General features: G+C 54.2%; 1 long non-coding RNA gene across 1 annotated transcript in view; it reads right to left on the reverse strand.

Annotated features, from left to right (window-relative positions):
- The window catches only part of LOC140387026 (uncharacterized), a 117,627-nt gene that overhangs the window by 87,318 nt on the left and 12,714 nt on the right, over window positions 1-17,595 (reverse strand). The gene's annotated exons all lie outside the window — the stretch shown is intronic.

Consider the following 17,595-nt stretch of genomic DNA (forward strand, 5'->3'; position numbering starts at 1 on the left):
AAGCCCCGCCCCCTTAAAGGGGAAGTCCGTCTCCCCCCCCCCCTCCCCCCCCCTCGGGGAGGTCGTGGGAAATGGTATATGATGCACAATCAATGACCACTAAAGCGAGGTTGTAGTCCAACTGAAGGCTTTAATAAGCTAGATGTTTCCCCCAGCAGCTCAGGTACAGAAAGAAGGCTGCTGGAGCGGCACGGGCTCTTATACCCCGCCTTGCAGGGCGGAGCTACCATACAGCTTGACCAATAGGAAACATACAATATCTACCAATGGTGTTCCAGCATTACCAGGTACCGTAATACCTCTACACAGACTACCACATTCACCCCCTGTTAAAAAGAGTCCGGTGGGGGTGGTGGCCTGATATTACAACATGGTAGCGTGGTAGAAATGATAGTTATGGAGGTACTGTAATACCTCCGTACAGCGTTTTGTAACTATTTACAGATTCACAATTAACTATATACTTTAAAATGAAGCAATCAGTCGATCGGGGGCCTGGTCGTCCTCTGTGATCGTCGAAGCTTCGGTGGTGATGCCGGTGGAGGCTCGGGCGTCTGGGACTCCGGGAGCGTGGCTTCAATCTCTGTGGCAGCTTCAACACCCCTAGACAGCGCTGGTGGGGAAAAAGGCTGACCTGGGAAGGGAGCATCTGCGGGGTGCATCGGTGGGTGGGGGGGCCTAGACGGGGCCGGCGGAAGGACTGATCCTCCTGTAAGGTGCACCGGTGGGAGGGAGGGTGGGACTGGTGGCTGGGGTGTGTGTGGGGATCCGGCGGGCGCCAGGTCTCGTAGGGACACCGTATCTTGTCGGCCGTAGGGATACGCCACGTTGGCGTACTGGGGGTTAGCATGGAGCAGGTGGACCCTCTCAACCAACGGGTCTGACTTGTGCGCCCGCACGTGTTTTCGGAGCAGGATGGGTCCGGGAGCTGCCAGCCAGGTCGGGAGCGAGGTCCCGGAGGAGGACTTCCTGGGGAAGACAAGGAGACGTTTGTGAGGTGTTTGGTTGGTTCTGGTACACAGCAGTGACCGGATGGAGTGGAGGGCATCCGGGAGGACTTCCTTCCAGCGGGAGACTGGGAGATTCCTGGACCGTAGGTCCAGTAGGACGGTCTTCCAGACCATTCCGTTCTCCGTCTCTACCTGTTCATTACCCCGGGGGTTGTAACTGGTCGTCCTGCTCGAGGCGATGCCCTTGCTGAGCAGGAATTGGCGCAGTTCGTCGCTCATAAAGGAGGACCCCCTATCACTATGTATGTAAGTGGGGAACCCGAACAGTGCAAAGATGCTATGTAGGGCCTTGATGACGGTGGTTGCGGTCATGTCGGGACAGGGGATGGCGAATGGGAACCGGGAGTACTCGTCAATCACGTTCAGGAAGTACGTGTTGCGTTCGGTGGAGGGGAGGGGGCCTTTGAAGTCCATGCTGAGGCGTTCAAAGGGACAGGAAGCCTTTATCAGGTGCACTTTCTCTGGCCGGTAGAAGTGCGGTTTGCACTCCGCGCAGATTTGGCAGTCCCTGGTGGCTGTCCTGACCTCCTCGATGGAGTAGGGCAGGTTGCGGGCCTTGATAAAGTGGAAAAAACGAGTGACCCCCGGGTGGCAGAGGTCCTCGTGGAGGCTCGGAGGCGGTCTACTTGTGCGTTGGCACATGTGCTGCGGGACAGGACATCAGGAGGCTCGTTTAGTTTCCCGGGACGATACACGATCTCCTAGTTGTAGGTGGAGAGTTCGATCCTCCACCGCAATATCTTATCGTTTTTTATCTTGCCCCACTGTACATTATTGAACATGAAAGCAACCGACCGTTGGTCGGTGAGGAGAGTGAATCTCCTGCCGGCCAGGTAATGCCTCCAATGTCGCACAGCTTCTACTATGGCCTGGGCCTCCTTTTCGACTGAGGAGTGGCGGATTTCGGAAGCATGGAGGGTACGTGAAAAGAAGAACATAAGAACTAGGACAGGAGTCGGCCATCTGGCCCCTGGAGCCTGCTCCGCCATTCAATGAGATCATTGCTGATCTTTGTGGACTCAGCTCCACTCTCCGGCTCGGAGTGTGGCCGCCAGAGCTAAGTCAGACGCCTAGGGTGTCTTTTTCCAGCAATCGCTGGCGGATTTGGGAGGACAGCATATCTGCCACAAAAGCGTCCCGGATCAAGAGTTCTGTGTGGTCGCTCGCCGAAACTTGCGGGCAGCTGCAGTTTCTCCCCAACACCAGGAGCGTACGGTAGAATTCTTCCAGCGATTCCCCAGGGATTTGTCGCCTCGTTGCTAGCAGACGTCGGACGTAGACCTGGTTTACCGGGTGAATATATTGTCCTTTTAGCAGCTCCATTAACTGCATCAAAGTCGTCCGCGTCCTCGATGAGGGTGTAAATTTCCGGGGCTCACCTTCGAGTGCAGGACTTGCAATTTCTGTTCTCCCGTGATTTCGGCCGTTCTGAGATATCCTTTAAAACACACCAGCCAGTGCTTGAAGGTTGCCGCTGAGTTCGCCGCGTGGGGGCTGAGTTGCAGACACTCCGGCTTGATTCGGGGCTCCATCCTTTAAAATCTAGCTTATTAAATTGATGCACGATCAGTGACCACTAAAGCGAGGTTGTAATCCAACTGAAGGCTTTAATAAGCTAGATGTTTCCCCCAGCAGCTCAGGTACAGAATGAGGGCTGCTGGGGCGGCACGGGCTCTTATACCCCGCCTTGCAGGGCGGAGCTACCATACAGCTTGACCAATAGGAAACATACAATATCTACCAATGGTGTTCCAGCATTACCAGGTACCGTAATACCTCTACACAGACTACCACAGTATCGTCCTGATCCCGGGACCTCCATTGGGGTTACAACACTCTACTGACATTATTTTATGGTAATTTCCTTTCCTGCACTCCTGAAGTCATCGGAACAGAAGAAATAGAATCAGCAGTTGGCCATTTGGCCCCTGGTCCGTCATTCAATAAAATCAAGACTGACCTGATTGTGGTCCTGACTCCACTTTTCTCCCGTCCCCAAAAACCTTCTCCCTTGTCAATCAACAATCTGTCTAACTCAGCCTGGAGTATATTCAGTGACTCAATCTCCACAGTTCACTGGGGGGGAGAATTAAAGATTAAGGATGTTCCGAGAGAAGAAATTCCTCCTCATCTCACTCTTAAGGGATGACCCCATATTTTTAAACAACAACCTAGCTCCTCTCAGAAGAGGAAACCTCCTCTCAGAATCTTCCATGTTTCAATCAGATAATCTTACATTCGGGAGCAGCACAGTGCCACAGTGGTTAGCACTGCTGCCTTACGGCACCAAGCACCCGGGTTCGATCCCGGCCCTGGGTCACTGTCCGTGTGGAGTTTGCACATTCTCCCTGTGTTTGCGTGGGTTTTGCCCCCACAACCCAAAGATGTGCAGGGTAGGTGGTCACAATAAATTGCCCCTTAATTGGAATAAACATTTTTTTTTAAAGAGATAATCTTTCATTCTTCCAAATGCCCATGAGTGTAGGTCTGATCCAATTTTTCTCATTAGACACTCTCTTCATCCCAGTATTCCAGGTAACTCTCAATGTTCCCGCACCTCGCTGGGGTACGGGTTCCACACACTGACTCTCACTGGGTACGGATCCCACACACACTGACTCTCACTGGGGTACGGGTCCCACACACACTGACTCTCACAGTGGTACGGGTCCCCTGGTTGGTTCTGGTACACAGCAGTGACCGGATGGAGTGGAGGGCATCCGGGAGGACTTCCTTCCAGCGGGAGACTGGGAGATTCCTGGACCGTAGGTCCAGTAGGACGGTCTTCCAGACCATTCCGTTCTCCGTCTCTACCTGTTCATTACCCCGGGGGTTGTAACTGGTCGTCCTGCTCGAGGCGATGCCCTTGCTGAGCAGGAATTGGCGCAGTTCGTCGCTCATAAAGGAGGACCCCCTATCACTATGTATGTAAGTGGGGAACCCGAACAGTGCAAAGATGCTATGTAGGGCCTTGATGACGGTGGTTGCGGTCATGTCGGGACAGGGGATGGCGAATGGGAACCGGGAGTACTCGTCAATCACGTTCAGGAAGTACGTGTTGCGTTCGGTGGAGGGGAGGGGGCCTTTGAAGTCCATGCTGAGGCGTTCAAAGGGACAGGAAGCCTTTATCAGGTGCACTTTCTCTGGCCGGTAGAAGTGCGGTTTGCACTCCGCGCAGATTTGGCAGTCCCTGGTGGCTGTCCTGACCTCCTCGATGGAGTAGGGCAGGTTGCGGGCCTTGATAAAGTGGAAAAAACGAGTGACCCCCGGGTGGCAGAGGTCCTCGTGGAGGCTCGGAGGCGGTCTACTTGTGCGTTGGCACATGTGCTGCGGGACAGGACATCAGGAGGCTCGTTTAGTTTCCCGGGACGATACACGATCTCCTAGTTGTAGGTGGAGAGTTCGATCCTCCACCGCAATATCTTATCGTTTTTTATCTTGCCCCACTGTACATTATTGAACATGAAAGCAACCGACCGTTGGTCGGTGAGGAGAGTGAATCTCCTGCCGGCCAGGTAATGCCTCCAATGTCGCACAGCTTCTACTATGGCCTGGGCCTCCTTTTCGACTGAGGAGTGGCGGATTTCGGAAGCATGGAGGGTACGTGAAAAGAAGAACATAAGAACTAGGACAGGAGTCGGCCATCTGGCCCCTGGAGCCTGCTCCGCCATTCAATGAGATCATTGCTGATCTTTGTGGACTCAGCTCCACTCTCCGGCTCGGAGTGTGGCCGCCAGAGCTAAGTCAGACGCCTAGGGTGTCTTTTTCCAGCAATCGCTGGCGGATTTGGGAGGACAGCATATCTGCCACAAAAGCGTCCCGGATCAAGAGTTCTGTGTGGTCGCTCGCCGAAACTTGCGGGCAGCTGCAGTTTCTCCCCAACACCAGGAGCGTACGGTAGAATTCTTCCAGCGATTCCCCAGGGATTTGTCGCCTCGTTGCTAGCAGACGTCGGACGTAGACCTGGTTTACCGGGTGAATATATTGTCCTTTTAGCAGCTCCATTAACTGCATCAAAGTCGTCCGCGTCCTCGATGAGGGTGTAAATTTCCGGGGCTCACCTTCGAGTGCAGGACTTGCAATTTCTGTTCTCCCGTGATTTCGGCCGTTCTGAGATATCCTTTAAAACACACCAGCCAGTGCTTGAAGGTTGCCGCTGAGTTCGCCGCGTGGGGGCTGAGTTGCAGACACTCCGGCTTGATTCGGGGCTCCATCCTTTAAAATCTAGCTTATTAAATTGATGCACGATCAGTGACCACTAAAGCGAGGTTGTAATCCAACTGAAGGCTTTAATAAGCTAGATGTTTCCCCCAGCAGCTCAGGTACAGAATGAGGGCTGCTGGGGCGGCACGGGCTCTTATACCCCGCCTTGCAGGGCGGAGCTACCATACAGCTTGACCAATAGGAAACATACAATATCTACCAATGGTGTTCCAGCATTACCAGGTACCGTAATACCTCTACACAGACTACCACAGTATCGTCCTGATCCCGGGACCTCCATTGGGGTTACAACACTCTACTGACATTATTTTATGGTAATTTCCTTTCCTGCACTCCTGAAGTCATCGGAACAGAAGAAATAGAATCAGCAGTTGGCCATTTGGCCCCTGGTCCGTCATTCAATAAAATCAAGACTGACCTGATTGTGGTCCTGACTCCACTTTTCTCCCGTCCCCAAAAACCTTCTCCCTTGTCAATCAACAATCTGTCTAACTCAGCCTGGAGTATATTCAGTGACTCAATCTCCACAGTTCACTGGGGGGGAGAATTAAAGATTAAGGATGTTCCGAGAGAAGAAATTCCTCCTCATCTCACTCTTAAGGGATGACCCCATATTTTTAAACAACAACCTAGCTCCTCTCAGAAGAGGAAACCTCCTCTCAGAATCTTCCATGTTTCAATCAGATAATCTTACATTCGGGAGCAGCACAGTGCCACAGTGGTTAGCACTGCTGCCTTACGGCACCAAGCACCCGGGTTCGATCCCGGCCCTGGGTCACTGTCCGTGTGGAGTTTGCACATTCTCCCTGTGTTTGCGTGGGTTTTGCCCCCACAACCCAAAGATGTGCAGGGTAGGTGGTCACAATAAATTGCCCCTTAATTGGAATAAACATTTTTTTTTAAAGAGATAATCTTTCATTCTTCCAAATGCCCATGAGTGTAGGTCTGATCCAATTTTTCTCATTAGACACTCTCTTCATCCCAGTATTCCAGGTAACTCTCAATGTTCCCGCACCTCGCTGGGGTACGGGTTCCACACACTGACTCTCACTGGGTACGGATCCCACACACACTGACTCTCACTGGGGTACGGGTCCCACACACACTGACTCTCACAGTGGTACGGGTCCCCTGGTTGGTTCTGGTACACAGCAGTGACCGGATGGAGTGGAGGGCATCCGGGAGGACTTCCTTCCAGCGGGAGACTGGGAGATTCCTGGACCGTAGGTCCAGTAGGACGGTCTTCCAGACCATTCCGTTCTCCGTCTCTACCTGTTCATTACCCCGGGGGTTGTAACTGGTCGTCCTGCTCGAGGCGATGCCCTTGCTGAGCAGGAATTGGCGCAGTTCGTCGCTCATAAAGGAGGACCCCCTATCACTATGTATGTAAGTGGGGAACCCGAACAGTGCAAAGATGCTATGTAGGGCCTTGATGACGGTGGTTGCGGTCATGTCGGGACAGGGGATGGCGAATGGGAACCGGGAGTACTCGTCAATCACGTTCAGGAAGTACGTGTTGCGTTCGGTGGAGGGGAGGGGGCCTTTGAAGTCCATGCTGAGGCGTTCAAAGGGACAGGAAGCCTTTATCAGGTGCACTTTCTCTGGCCGGTAGAAGTGCGGTTTGCACTCCGCGCAGATTTGGCAGTCCCTGGTGGCTGTCCTGACCTCCTCGATGGAGTAGGGCAGGTTGCGGGCCTTGATAAAGTGGAAAAAACGAGTGACCCCCGGGTGGCAGAGGTCCTCGTGGAGGCTCGGAGGCGGTCTACTTGTGCGTTGGCACATGTGCTGCGGGACAGGACATCAGGAGGCTCGTTTAGTTTCCCGGGACGATACACGATCTCCTAGTTGTAGGTGGAGAGTTCGATCCTCCACCGCAATATCTTATCGTTTTTTATCTTGCCCCACTGTACATTATTGAACATGAAAGCAACCGACCGTTGGTCGGTGAGGAGAGTGAATCTCCTGCCGGCCAGGTAATGCCTCCAATGTCGCACAGCTTCTACTATGGCCTGGGCCTCCTTTTCGACTGAGGAGTGGCGGATTTCGGAAGCATGGAGGGTACGTGAAAAGAAGAACATAAGAACTAGGACAGGAGTCGGCCATCTGGCCCCTGGAGCCTGCTCCGCCATTCAATGAGATCATTGCTGATCTTTGTGGACTCAGCTCCACTCTCCGGCTCGGAGTGTGGCCGCCAGAGCTAAGTCAGACGCCTAGGGTGTCTTTTTCCAGCAATCGCTGGCGGATTTGGGAGGACAGCATATCTGCCACAAAAGCGTCCCGGATCAAGAGTTCTGTGTGGTCGCTCGCCGAAACTTGCGGGCAGCTGCAGTTTCTCCCCAACACCAGGAGCGTACGGTAGAATTCTTCCAGCGATTCCCCAGGGATTTGTCGCCTCGTTGCTAGCAGACGTCGGACGTAGACCTGGTTTACCGGGTGAATATATTGTCCTTTTAGCAGCTCCATTAACTGCATCAAAGTCGTCCGCGTCCTCGATGAGGGTGTAAATTTCCGGGGCTCACCTTCGAGTGCAGGACTTGCAATTTCTGTTCTCCCGTGATTTCGGCCGTTCTGAGATATCCTTTAAAACACACCAGCCAGTGCTTGAAGGTTGCCGCTGAGTTCGCCGCGTGGGGGCTGAGTTGCAGACACTCCGGCTTGATTCGGGGCTCCATCCTTTAAAATCTAGCTTATTAAATTGATGCACGATCAGTGACCACTAAAGCGAGGTTGTAATCCAACTGAAGGCTTTAATAAGCTAGATGTTTCCCCCAGCAGCTCAGGTACAGAATGAGGGCTGCTGGGGCGGCACGGGCTCTTATACCCCGCCTTGCAGGGCGGAGCTACCATACAGCTTGACCAATAGGAAACATACAATATCTACCAATGGTGTTCCAGCATTACCAGGTACCGTAATACCTCTACACAGACTACCACAGTATCGTCCTGATCCCGGGACCTCCATTGGGGTTACAACACTCTACTGACATTATTTTATGGTAATTTCCTTTCCTGCACTCCTGAAGTCATCGGAACAGAAGAAATAGAATCAGCAGTTGGCCATTTGGCCCCTGGTCCGTCATTCAATAAAATCAAGACTGACCTGATTGTGGTCCTGACTCCACTTTTCTCCCGTCCCCAAAAACCTTCTCCCTTGTCAATCAACAATCTGTCTAACTCAGCCTGGAGTATATTCAGTGACTCAATCTCCACAGTTCACTGGGGGGGAGAATTAAAGATTAAGGATGTTCCGAGAGAAGAAATTCCTCCTCATCTCACTCTTAAGGGATGACCCCATATTTTTAAACAACAACCTAGCTCCTCTCAGAAGAGGAAACCTCCTCTCAGAATCTTCCATGTTTCAATCAGATAATCTTACATTCGGGAGCAGCACAGTGCCACAGTGGTTAGCACTGCTGCCTTACGGCACCAAGCACCCGGGTTCGATCCCGGCCCTGGGTCACTGTCCGTGTGGAGTTTGCACATTCTCCCTGTGTTTGCGTGGGTTTTGCCCCCACAACCCAAAGATGTGCAGGGTAGGTGGTCACAATAAATTGCCCCTTAATTGGAATAAACATTTTTTTTTAAAGAGATAATCTTTCATTCTTCCAAATGCCCATGAGTGTAGGTCTGATCCAATTTTTCTCATTAGACACTCTCTTCATCCCAGTATTCCAGGTAACTCTCAATGTTCCCGCACCTCGCTGGGGTACGGGTTCCACACACTGACTCTCACTGGGTACGGATCCCACACACACTGACTCTCACTGGGGTACGGGTCCCACACACACTGACTCTCACAGTGGTACGGGTCCCACACACACTGACCCTCACTGGGGTACAGGTCCCACACACACTGACTATCACTGCGGTACGGGTCCCACACACACTGACTCTCACTGGAGTACGGGTCCCACATACTCTGACTCACACTGGGGTACGGGTCCCACACACACTGACTCTCACTGGGGTACGGATTCCACACACACTGACTCTTACTGGGGTACAGTTCCACACATACTGACTCTCACTGGGGTATGGGTCCCACACACACTGACTCTCACTGGAGTACGGGTCCCACATACTCTGACTCTCACTGGGGTACGGGTCCCACACACACTGACTCTCACTGGGGTACGGGTCCCACACACACTGACTCTCACTGGGGTACGGGACCCACACACACTGACCCTCACTGGGCTACGGGTCCCACACACACTGACTCTCACTGGGGTACGGGTCCCACACACTGACTCTCACTGGGGTACAGGTCCCACACACTGACTCTCACTGGGGTACGGGTTCCACACACACTGACTCTCACTGGGGTACGGGTCCCACACACACTGACTCTCACTGGGGTACGGGTCCCACACACACTGACTCTCACTGGGGTACGGGTCCCACACACACTGCCTCTCACTGGGGTATAGGTCCCACACACACCGACTCTCACTGGGGTACGGGTCCCACACACACTGACTCTCACTGGGCTACGAGTCCCACACACACTGCCCCTCACTGGGGTATGGGTCCCACACACACTGACCCTCACTGTGGTAGGGGTCTCACACACACTGATTCTCACTGGGGTACGGGTCCCACACACACTGACTCTCACTGGGGTATGGGTCCCACACACTGACTCTCACTGGGGTACGGGTTCCACACACACTGACTCTCACTGGGGTACGGGTCCCACACACACTGACTCTCACTGGGGTACGGGTCCCACACACACTGACTCTCACTGGGGTACGGGTCCCACACACACTGACTCTCACTGGGGTACGGGTCCCACACACACTGACTCTCACTGGGGTACGGCTCCCACACACACTGACTCTCACTGGGGTACGGGTTCCACACACACTGACTCTCACTGGGGTACGGGTCACACACACACTGACTCTCACTGGGGTACGGGTCCCACACACACTGACTCTCACTGGAGTACTGGTCCCACACAGACTGACACTCACTGGGGTACGGGTCCCACACACACTGACTCTCACTTGGGTACGGGTTCCACACACACTGACTCTCATTGGGGTACGGGTCCCACACACACTGACTCTCACTGGGGTACGGGTCCCACACACACTGACTCTCACTGGGGTACGGGTCCCACACACACTGACTCTCACTGGGATACAGGTTCCACACACACTGACTCTCACTGGGGTACGGGTCCCACACAAACTGACTCTCACTGGTGTACGGCTCACACACACACTGACTCTCACTGGGGTACGGCTTCCACTCACACTGACTCTCACTGGGGTACGGGTCCCACACACACTGACTCTCCCTGGGGTACAGTCCCACACACAATGACTCTCACTGGGGTACGGGTCCCACTCACACTGACTCTCACTGGGGTACGGGTCCCACACTCACTGACTCTCACTGGGGTACAGTCCCACACACACTTACTCTCACTGGGGTATGGGTCCCACACACACTGACTCTCACTGGGGTACGGGTCCCCCACACACACTGACTCTCACTGGGGTACTGGTCCCACACACACTGACTCTCACTGGGGTACGGGTCCCACACACACTGACCCTCACTGTGGTAGGGGTCTCACACACACTGACTCTCACTGGGGTACGGGTCCCACACACACTGACTCTCACTGGGGTACGGGTCCCACACACACTGACTCTCACTGAGATACAGGTTCCACGCACTCTGACTCTCACTGGGGTACAGGTCCCACACACACTGACTCTCACTGGGGTACGGGTCCCCCACACACACTGACTCTCACTGGGGTACTGGTCCCACACACACTGACTCTCACTGGGGTACGGGTCCCACACACACTGACACTCACTGTGGTAGGGGCCCCATACACACTGCCTCTCACTGGGGTATGGGTCCCACACACACCGACTCTCACTGGGGTACGGGTCCCACACACACTGACTCTCACTGGGGTACGGGTCCCACACACACTGCCTCTCACTGGGGTATGGGTCCCACACACACTGACCCTCACTGTGGTAGGGGTCTCACACACACTGACTCTCACTGGGGTACGGGTCCCACACACACTGACTCTCACTGGGGTACGGATACCACACACACTGACTTTCACTGGGGTACGGGTCCCACACACACTGACTCTCACTGGAGTACGGGTCCCACATACTCTGACTCACACTGGGGTACGGGTCCCACACACACTGACTCTCACTGGGGTACGGATTCCACACACACTGACTCTTACTGGGGTACAGTTCCACACATACTGACTCTCACTGGGGTATGGGTCCCACACACACTGACTCTCACTGGAGTACGGGTCCCACATACTCTGACTCTCACTGGGGTACGGGTCCCACACACACTGACTCTCACTGGGGTACGGGTCCCACACACACTGACTCTCACTGGGGTACGGGACCCACACACACTGACCCTCACTGGGCTACGGGTCCCACACACACTGACTCTCACTGGGGTACGGGTCCCACACACTGACTCTCACTGGGGTACAGGTCCCACACACTGACTCTCACTGGGGTACGGGTTCCACACACACTGACTCTCACTGGAGTACGGGTCCCACACACACTGACTCTCACTGGGGTACGGGTCCCACACACACTGACTCTCACTGGGGTACGGGTCCCACACACACTGCCTCTCACTGGGGTATAGGTCCCACACACACCGACTCTCACTGGGGTACGGGTCCCACACACACTGACTCTCACTGGGGTACGAGTCCCACACACACTGCCCCTCACTGGGGTATGGGTCCCACACACACTGACCCTCACTGTGGTAGGGGTCTCACACACACTGATTCTCACTGGGGTACGGGTCCCACACACACTGACTCTCACTGGGGTACGGGTCCCACACACTGACTCTCACTGGGGTACGGGTTCCACACACACTGACTCTCACTGGGGTACGGGTCCCACACACACTGACTCTCACTGGGGTACGGGTCCCACACACACTGACTCTCACTGGGGTACGGGTCCCACACACACTGACTTTCACTGGGGTACGGGTTCCACACTCACTGACTCTCACTTGGGTACGGGTCCCACACACACTGACTCTCACTGGGGTACGGGTTCCACACACACTGACTCTCACTGGGGTACGGGTCACACACACACTGACTCTCACTGGGGTACGGGTCCCACACACACTGACTCTCACTGGAGTACTGGTCCCACACAGACTGACACTCACTGGGGTACGGGTCCCACACACACTGACTCTCACTTGGGTACGGGTCCCACACACACTGACTCTCACTGGGGTACGGGTCCCACACACACTGACTCTCACTGGGATACAGGTTCCACACACACTGACTCTCACTGGGGTACGGGTCCCACACACACTGACTCTCACTGGTGTACGGCTCACACACACACTGACTCTCACTGGGGTACGGCTTCCACTCACACTGACTCTCACTGGGGTACGGGTCCCACACACACTGACTCTCCCTGGGGTACAGTCCCACACACAATGACTCTCACTGGGGTACGGGTCCCACTCACACTGACTCTCACTGGGGTACGGGTCCCACACTCACTGACTCTCACTGGGGTACAGTCCCACACACACTTACTCTCACTGGGGTATGGGTCCCACACACACTGACTCTCACTGGGGTACGGGTCCCCCACACACACTGACTCTCACTGGGGTACTGGTCCCACACACACTGACTCTCACTGGGGTACGGGTCCCACACACACTGACCCTCACTGTGGTAGGGGTCTCACACACACTGACTCTCACTGGGGTACGGGTCCCACACACACTGACTCTCACTGGGGTACGGGTCCCACACACACTGACTCTCACTGAGATACAGGTTCCACGCACTCTGACTCTCACTGGGGTACAGGTCCCACACACACTGACTCTCACTGGGGTACGGGTCCCCCACACACACTGACTCTCACTGGGGTACTGGTCCCACACACACTGACTCTCACTGGGGTACGGGTCCCACACACACTGACACTCACTGTGGTAGGGGCCCCATACACACTGCCTCTCACTGGGGTATGGGTCCCACACACACCGACTCTCACTGGGGTACGGGTCCCACACACACTGACTCTCACTGGGGTACGGGTCCCACACACACTGCCTCTCACTGGGGTATGGGTCCCACACACACTGACCCTCACTGTGGTAGGGGTCTCACACACACTGACTCTCACTGGGGTACGGGTCCCACACACACTGACTCTCACTGGGGTACGGATACCACACACACTGACTTTCACTGGGGTACGGGTCCCACACACACTGACTCTCACTGGGGTACGGGTCCCACACACACTGACTCTCACTGGGGTAGGGGTCTCACACACACTGACTCTCACTGGGGTACGGGTCCCACACACACTGACTCTCACTGGGGTACGGGTCCCACACACTGACTCTCACTGGGGTATGGGTCCCACACACACTGACTCTCACTGGGGTACGGGTCCCACACACACTGACTCTCACTGAGGTACGGGTCCCACACACACTGACTCTCACTGGGGTACGGGTCACACACACACTGACTCTCACTGGGGTACGGGTTCCACACACACTGACTCTCACTTGGGTACAGGTCCCACACACACTGACTCTCACTGGGATACAGGTCCCACACACACTGACTCTCACTGAGGTACGGGTCCCACACACACTGACTCTCACTGGGGTACGGGTCACACACACACTGACTCTCACTGAGGTACGGGTCCCACACACACTGACTCTCACTGAGGTACGGGTCCCACACACACTGACTCTCACTGGGGTACGGGTCCCACACACACTGACTCTCACTGAGGTACGGGTCCCACACACACTGACTCTCACTGGGGTACGGGTCACACACACACTGACTCTCACTGGGGTACGGGTTCCACACACACTGACTCTCACTGGGGTACGGGTTCCACGCACTCTGACTCTCACTGGGGTACGGGTCCCACACACACTGACTCTCACTGGGGTATGGGTTACACACACACTGACTCTCACTGGGGTACGGGTTCCACGCACTCTGACTCTCACTGGGGTACGGGTCCCACACACACTGACTCTCACTGGGGTACGGGTTCCACACACACTGACTCTCACTGGGGTACGGGTTCCACGCACTCTGACTCTCACTGGGGTACGGGTCCCACACACACTGACTCTCACTGGGGTACGGGTCCCACACACACTGACTTTCACTGGGGTACGGGTTCCACACTCACTGACTCTCACTTGGGTACGGGTCCCACACACACTGACTCTCACTGGGGTACGGGTCCCACACACACGGACTCTCACTGGGGTACGGGTCCCACACACACTGACTTGTCTTTGCAGGGGTAGGCCAGTCGATTTTGGCGGGAGTGGAGCTGGCTGGTTAGTCAATTTCAGCAGGAGCTGAGAATTTTTTTTTTAAAATTAGTGTTTTAGGCGGGAACAGGAAGTCGACCCGCGGACGTCTGGGAAGACCCTCCCCAATAAATTCTAGTGGAGAGGAAACCCGAGACACTCCACGTGTAGTGTCTCCCACCCGCCCTCCTCCTCTAACCTAATAATAAAACCCATTGGTCTGAGGTAAGTACCATATTTTATTATATTATTATTATTTTTTATAAAAAATTTAATTTAGTTGTTAGCCAGATCTTGGTAGAAAGTAAGAGGAATGGCAGGGAAGGGAGTACAATGTTCCTCCTGCAGGATGTTTGAGGTGAGGGATGCAGTTAGTGTCCCTGCTGATTTTACCTGCAGGAAGTGCTGCCATCTCCAGCTCCTCCAAGACCGAGTTAGGGAACTGGAGCTGGAGTTGGAAGAACTTCGAATCATTCGGGAGGCAGAAGGGGTCATAGATAGCAGCTTCAGGGAATTAGTTACACCAAAGATTGGAGATAGGTGGGTAACTGTAAGAGGGGCTGGGAAAAAGCAGTCAGTGCAGGGATCCCCTGCGGTCGTTCCCCTGAGAAACAAGTATACCGCTTTGGATACTTGTGGGGGGGGGGACTTACCAGGGGTAAGCCATGGGGTACGGGCCTCTGGCACGGAGTCTGTCCCTGTTGCTCAGAAGGGAAGGGGGGAGAGGAGCAGAGCATTAGTAATTGGGGACTCTATAGTCAGGGGCACAGATAGGAGATTTTGTGGGAGCGTGAGAGACTCACGTTTGGTATGTTGCCTCCCAGGTGCAAGGGTACGTGATGTCTCGGATCGTGTTTTCCGGGTCCTTAGGGGGGAGGGGGAGCAGCCCCAAGTTGTGGTCCACATTGGCACTAACGACATAGGTAGGAAAGGGGACAAGGATGTCAGGCAGGCTTTCAGGGAGCTAGGATGGAAGCTCAGAACTAGAACAAACAGAGTTGTTATCTCTGGGTTGTTGCCCGTACCACGTGATAGTGAGATGAGGAATAGGGAGAGAGAGCATTTAAACACGTGGCTACAGGGATGGTGCAGGCGGGAGGGATTCAGATTTCTGGATAACTGGGGCTCTTTCTGGGGAAGGTGGGACCTCTACAGACAGGATGGTCTACATCTGAACCTGAGGGGCACAAATATCCTGCGGGGGAGATTTGTTCGTGCTCTTTGGGGGTTTTTAAACTAATGCAGCAGGGGCATGGGAACCTGGATTGTAGTTTTAGGGTAAGGGAGAATGAGAGTATAGAGGTCAGGAGCACAGATTTGACGTCGCAGGAGGGGGCCAGTGTTCAGGTAGGTGGTTTGAAGTGTGTCTACTTCAATGCCAGGAGTATACGAAACAAGGTAGGGGAACTGGCAGCATGGGTTGGTACCTGGGACTTCGATGTTGTGGCCATTTCGGAGACATGGATAGAGCAGGGACAGGAATGGATGTTGCAGGTTCCGGGGTTTAGGTGTTTTAGTAAGCTCAGAGAAGGAGGCAAAAGAGGGGGAGGTGTGGCGCTGCTAGTCAAGAGCAGTATTACGGTGGCGGAGAGGATGCTAGATGGGGAGTCTAGTGTGTGTGGGGCCCGTACCCCAGTGAGAGTCAGTGTGTGTGGGACCCGTACCCCAGTGAGAGTCAGTGTGTGTGGGACCCGTACCCCAGTGAGAGTCAGTGTGTGTGGGACCCGTACCTCAGTGAGAGTCAGTGTGTGTGGGACCCGTACCCCAGTGAGAGTCAGTGTGTGTGGGACCCGTACCCCAGTGAGAGTCAGTGTGTGTCTAACTCGTACCCCAGTGAGAGTCAGTGTGTGTGGGACCCGTACCCCAGTGAGAGTCAGTGTGTGTGGGACCCGTACCCCAGTGAGAGTCAGTGCGTGTGGGACCCGTACCCCAGTGAGAGTCAGTGTGTGTGAGACCTGTACCCCAGTGAGTGTCAGTGTGTGTGGGGCCCGTACCCCAGTGAGAGTCAGCGTGTGTGGGACCCGTACCCCAGTGAGGGTCAGTGTGTGTGGGACCCGTACCTCAGTGAGAATCAGTGTGTGCGAGACCCGTACCCCAGTGAGACTCAGTGTGTGTGGGACTCTTCTTCCGAGGTAGTATGGGCTGAAGTTAGAAACAGGAAAGGAGAGGTCACCCTGTTGGGAGTTTTTTATAGGCCTCCATATAGTTCTAGGGATGTAGAGGAAAGAATGGCGAAGATGATTCTGGATAAGAGCGAAAGTAACAGGGTAGTTATTATGGGAGACTTTAACTTTCCAAATATTGACTGGAAAAGATATAGTTCGAGTACAATAGATGGGTCGTTTTTTGTACAGTGTGTGCAGGAGGGTTTCCTGAAACAATATGTTGACAGGCCAACAAGAGGCGAGGCCACGTTGGATTTGGTTTTGGGTAATGAACCAGGCCAGGTGTTGGATTTGGAGGTAGGAGAGCACTTTGGGGACAGTGACCACAATTCGGTGACGTTTACGTTAATGATGGAAAGGGATAAGTATACACCGCAGGGCAAGAGTTATAGCTGGGGGAAGGGCAATTATGATGCCATTAGACGTGAATTGGGGGGGATAAGGTGGAGAAGTAGGCTGCAAGTGTTGGGCACACTGGATAAGTGGGGCTTGTTCAAGGATCAGCTACTGCGTGTTCTTGATAAGTATGTACCGGTCAGACAGGGAGGAAGGCGTCGAGCGAGGGAACCGTGGTTTACCAAGGAAGTGGAATCTCTTGTTAAGAGGAAGAAGGAGGCCTATGTGAAGATGAGGTGTGAAGTTTCGGTTGGGGCGATGGATAGTTACAAGGTAGCGAGGAAGGATCTAAAGAGAGAGCTAAGATGAGCAAGGAGGGGACATGAGAAGTATTTGGCAGGAAGGATCAAGGAAAACCCAAAAGCTTTCTATAGGTATGTCAGGAATAAGCGAATGACTAGGGAAAGAGTAGGACCAGT

This window comes from Scyliorhinus torazame, chromosome 12 (assembly GCF_047496885.1).
Source record: "Scyliorhinus torazame isolate Kashiwa2021f chromosome 12, sScyTor2.1, whole genome shotgun sequence".
Taxonomy (NCBI): Eukaryota; Metazoa; Chordata; class Chondrichthyes; order Carcharhiniformes; family Scyliorhinidae; genus Scyliorhinus; species Scyliorhinus torazame.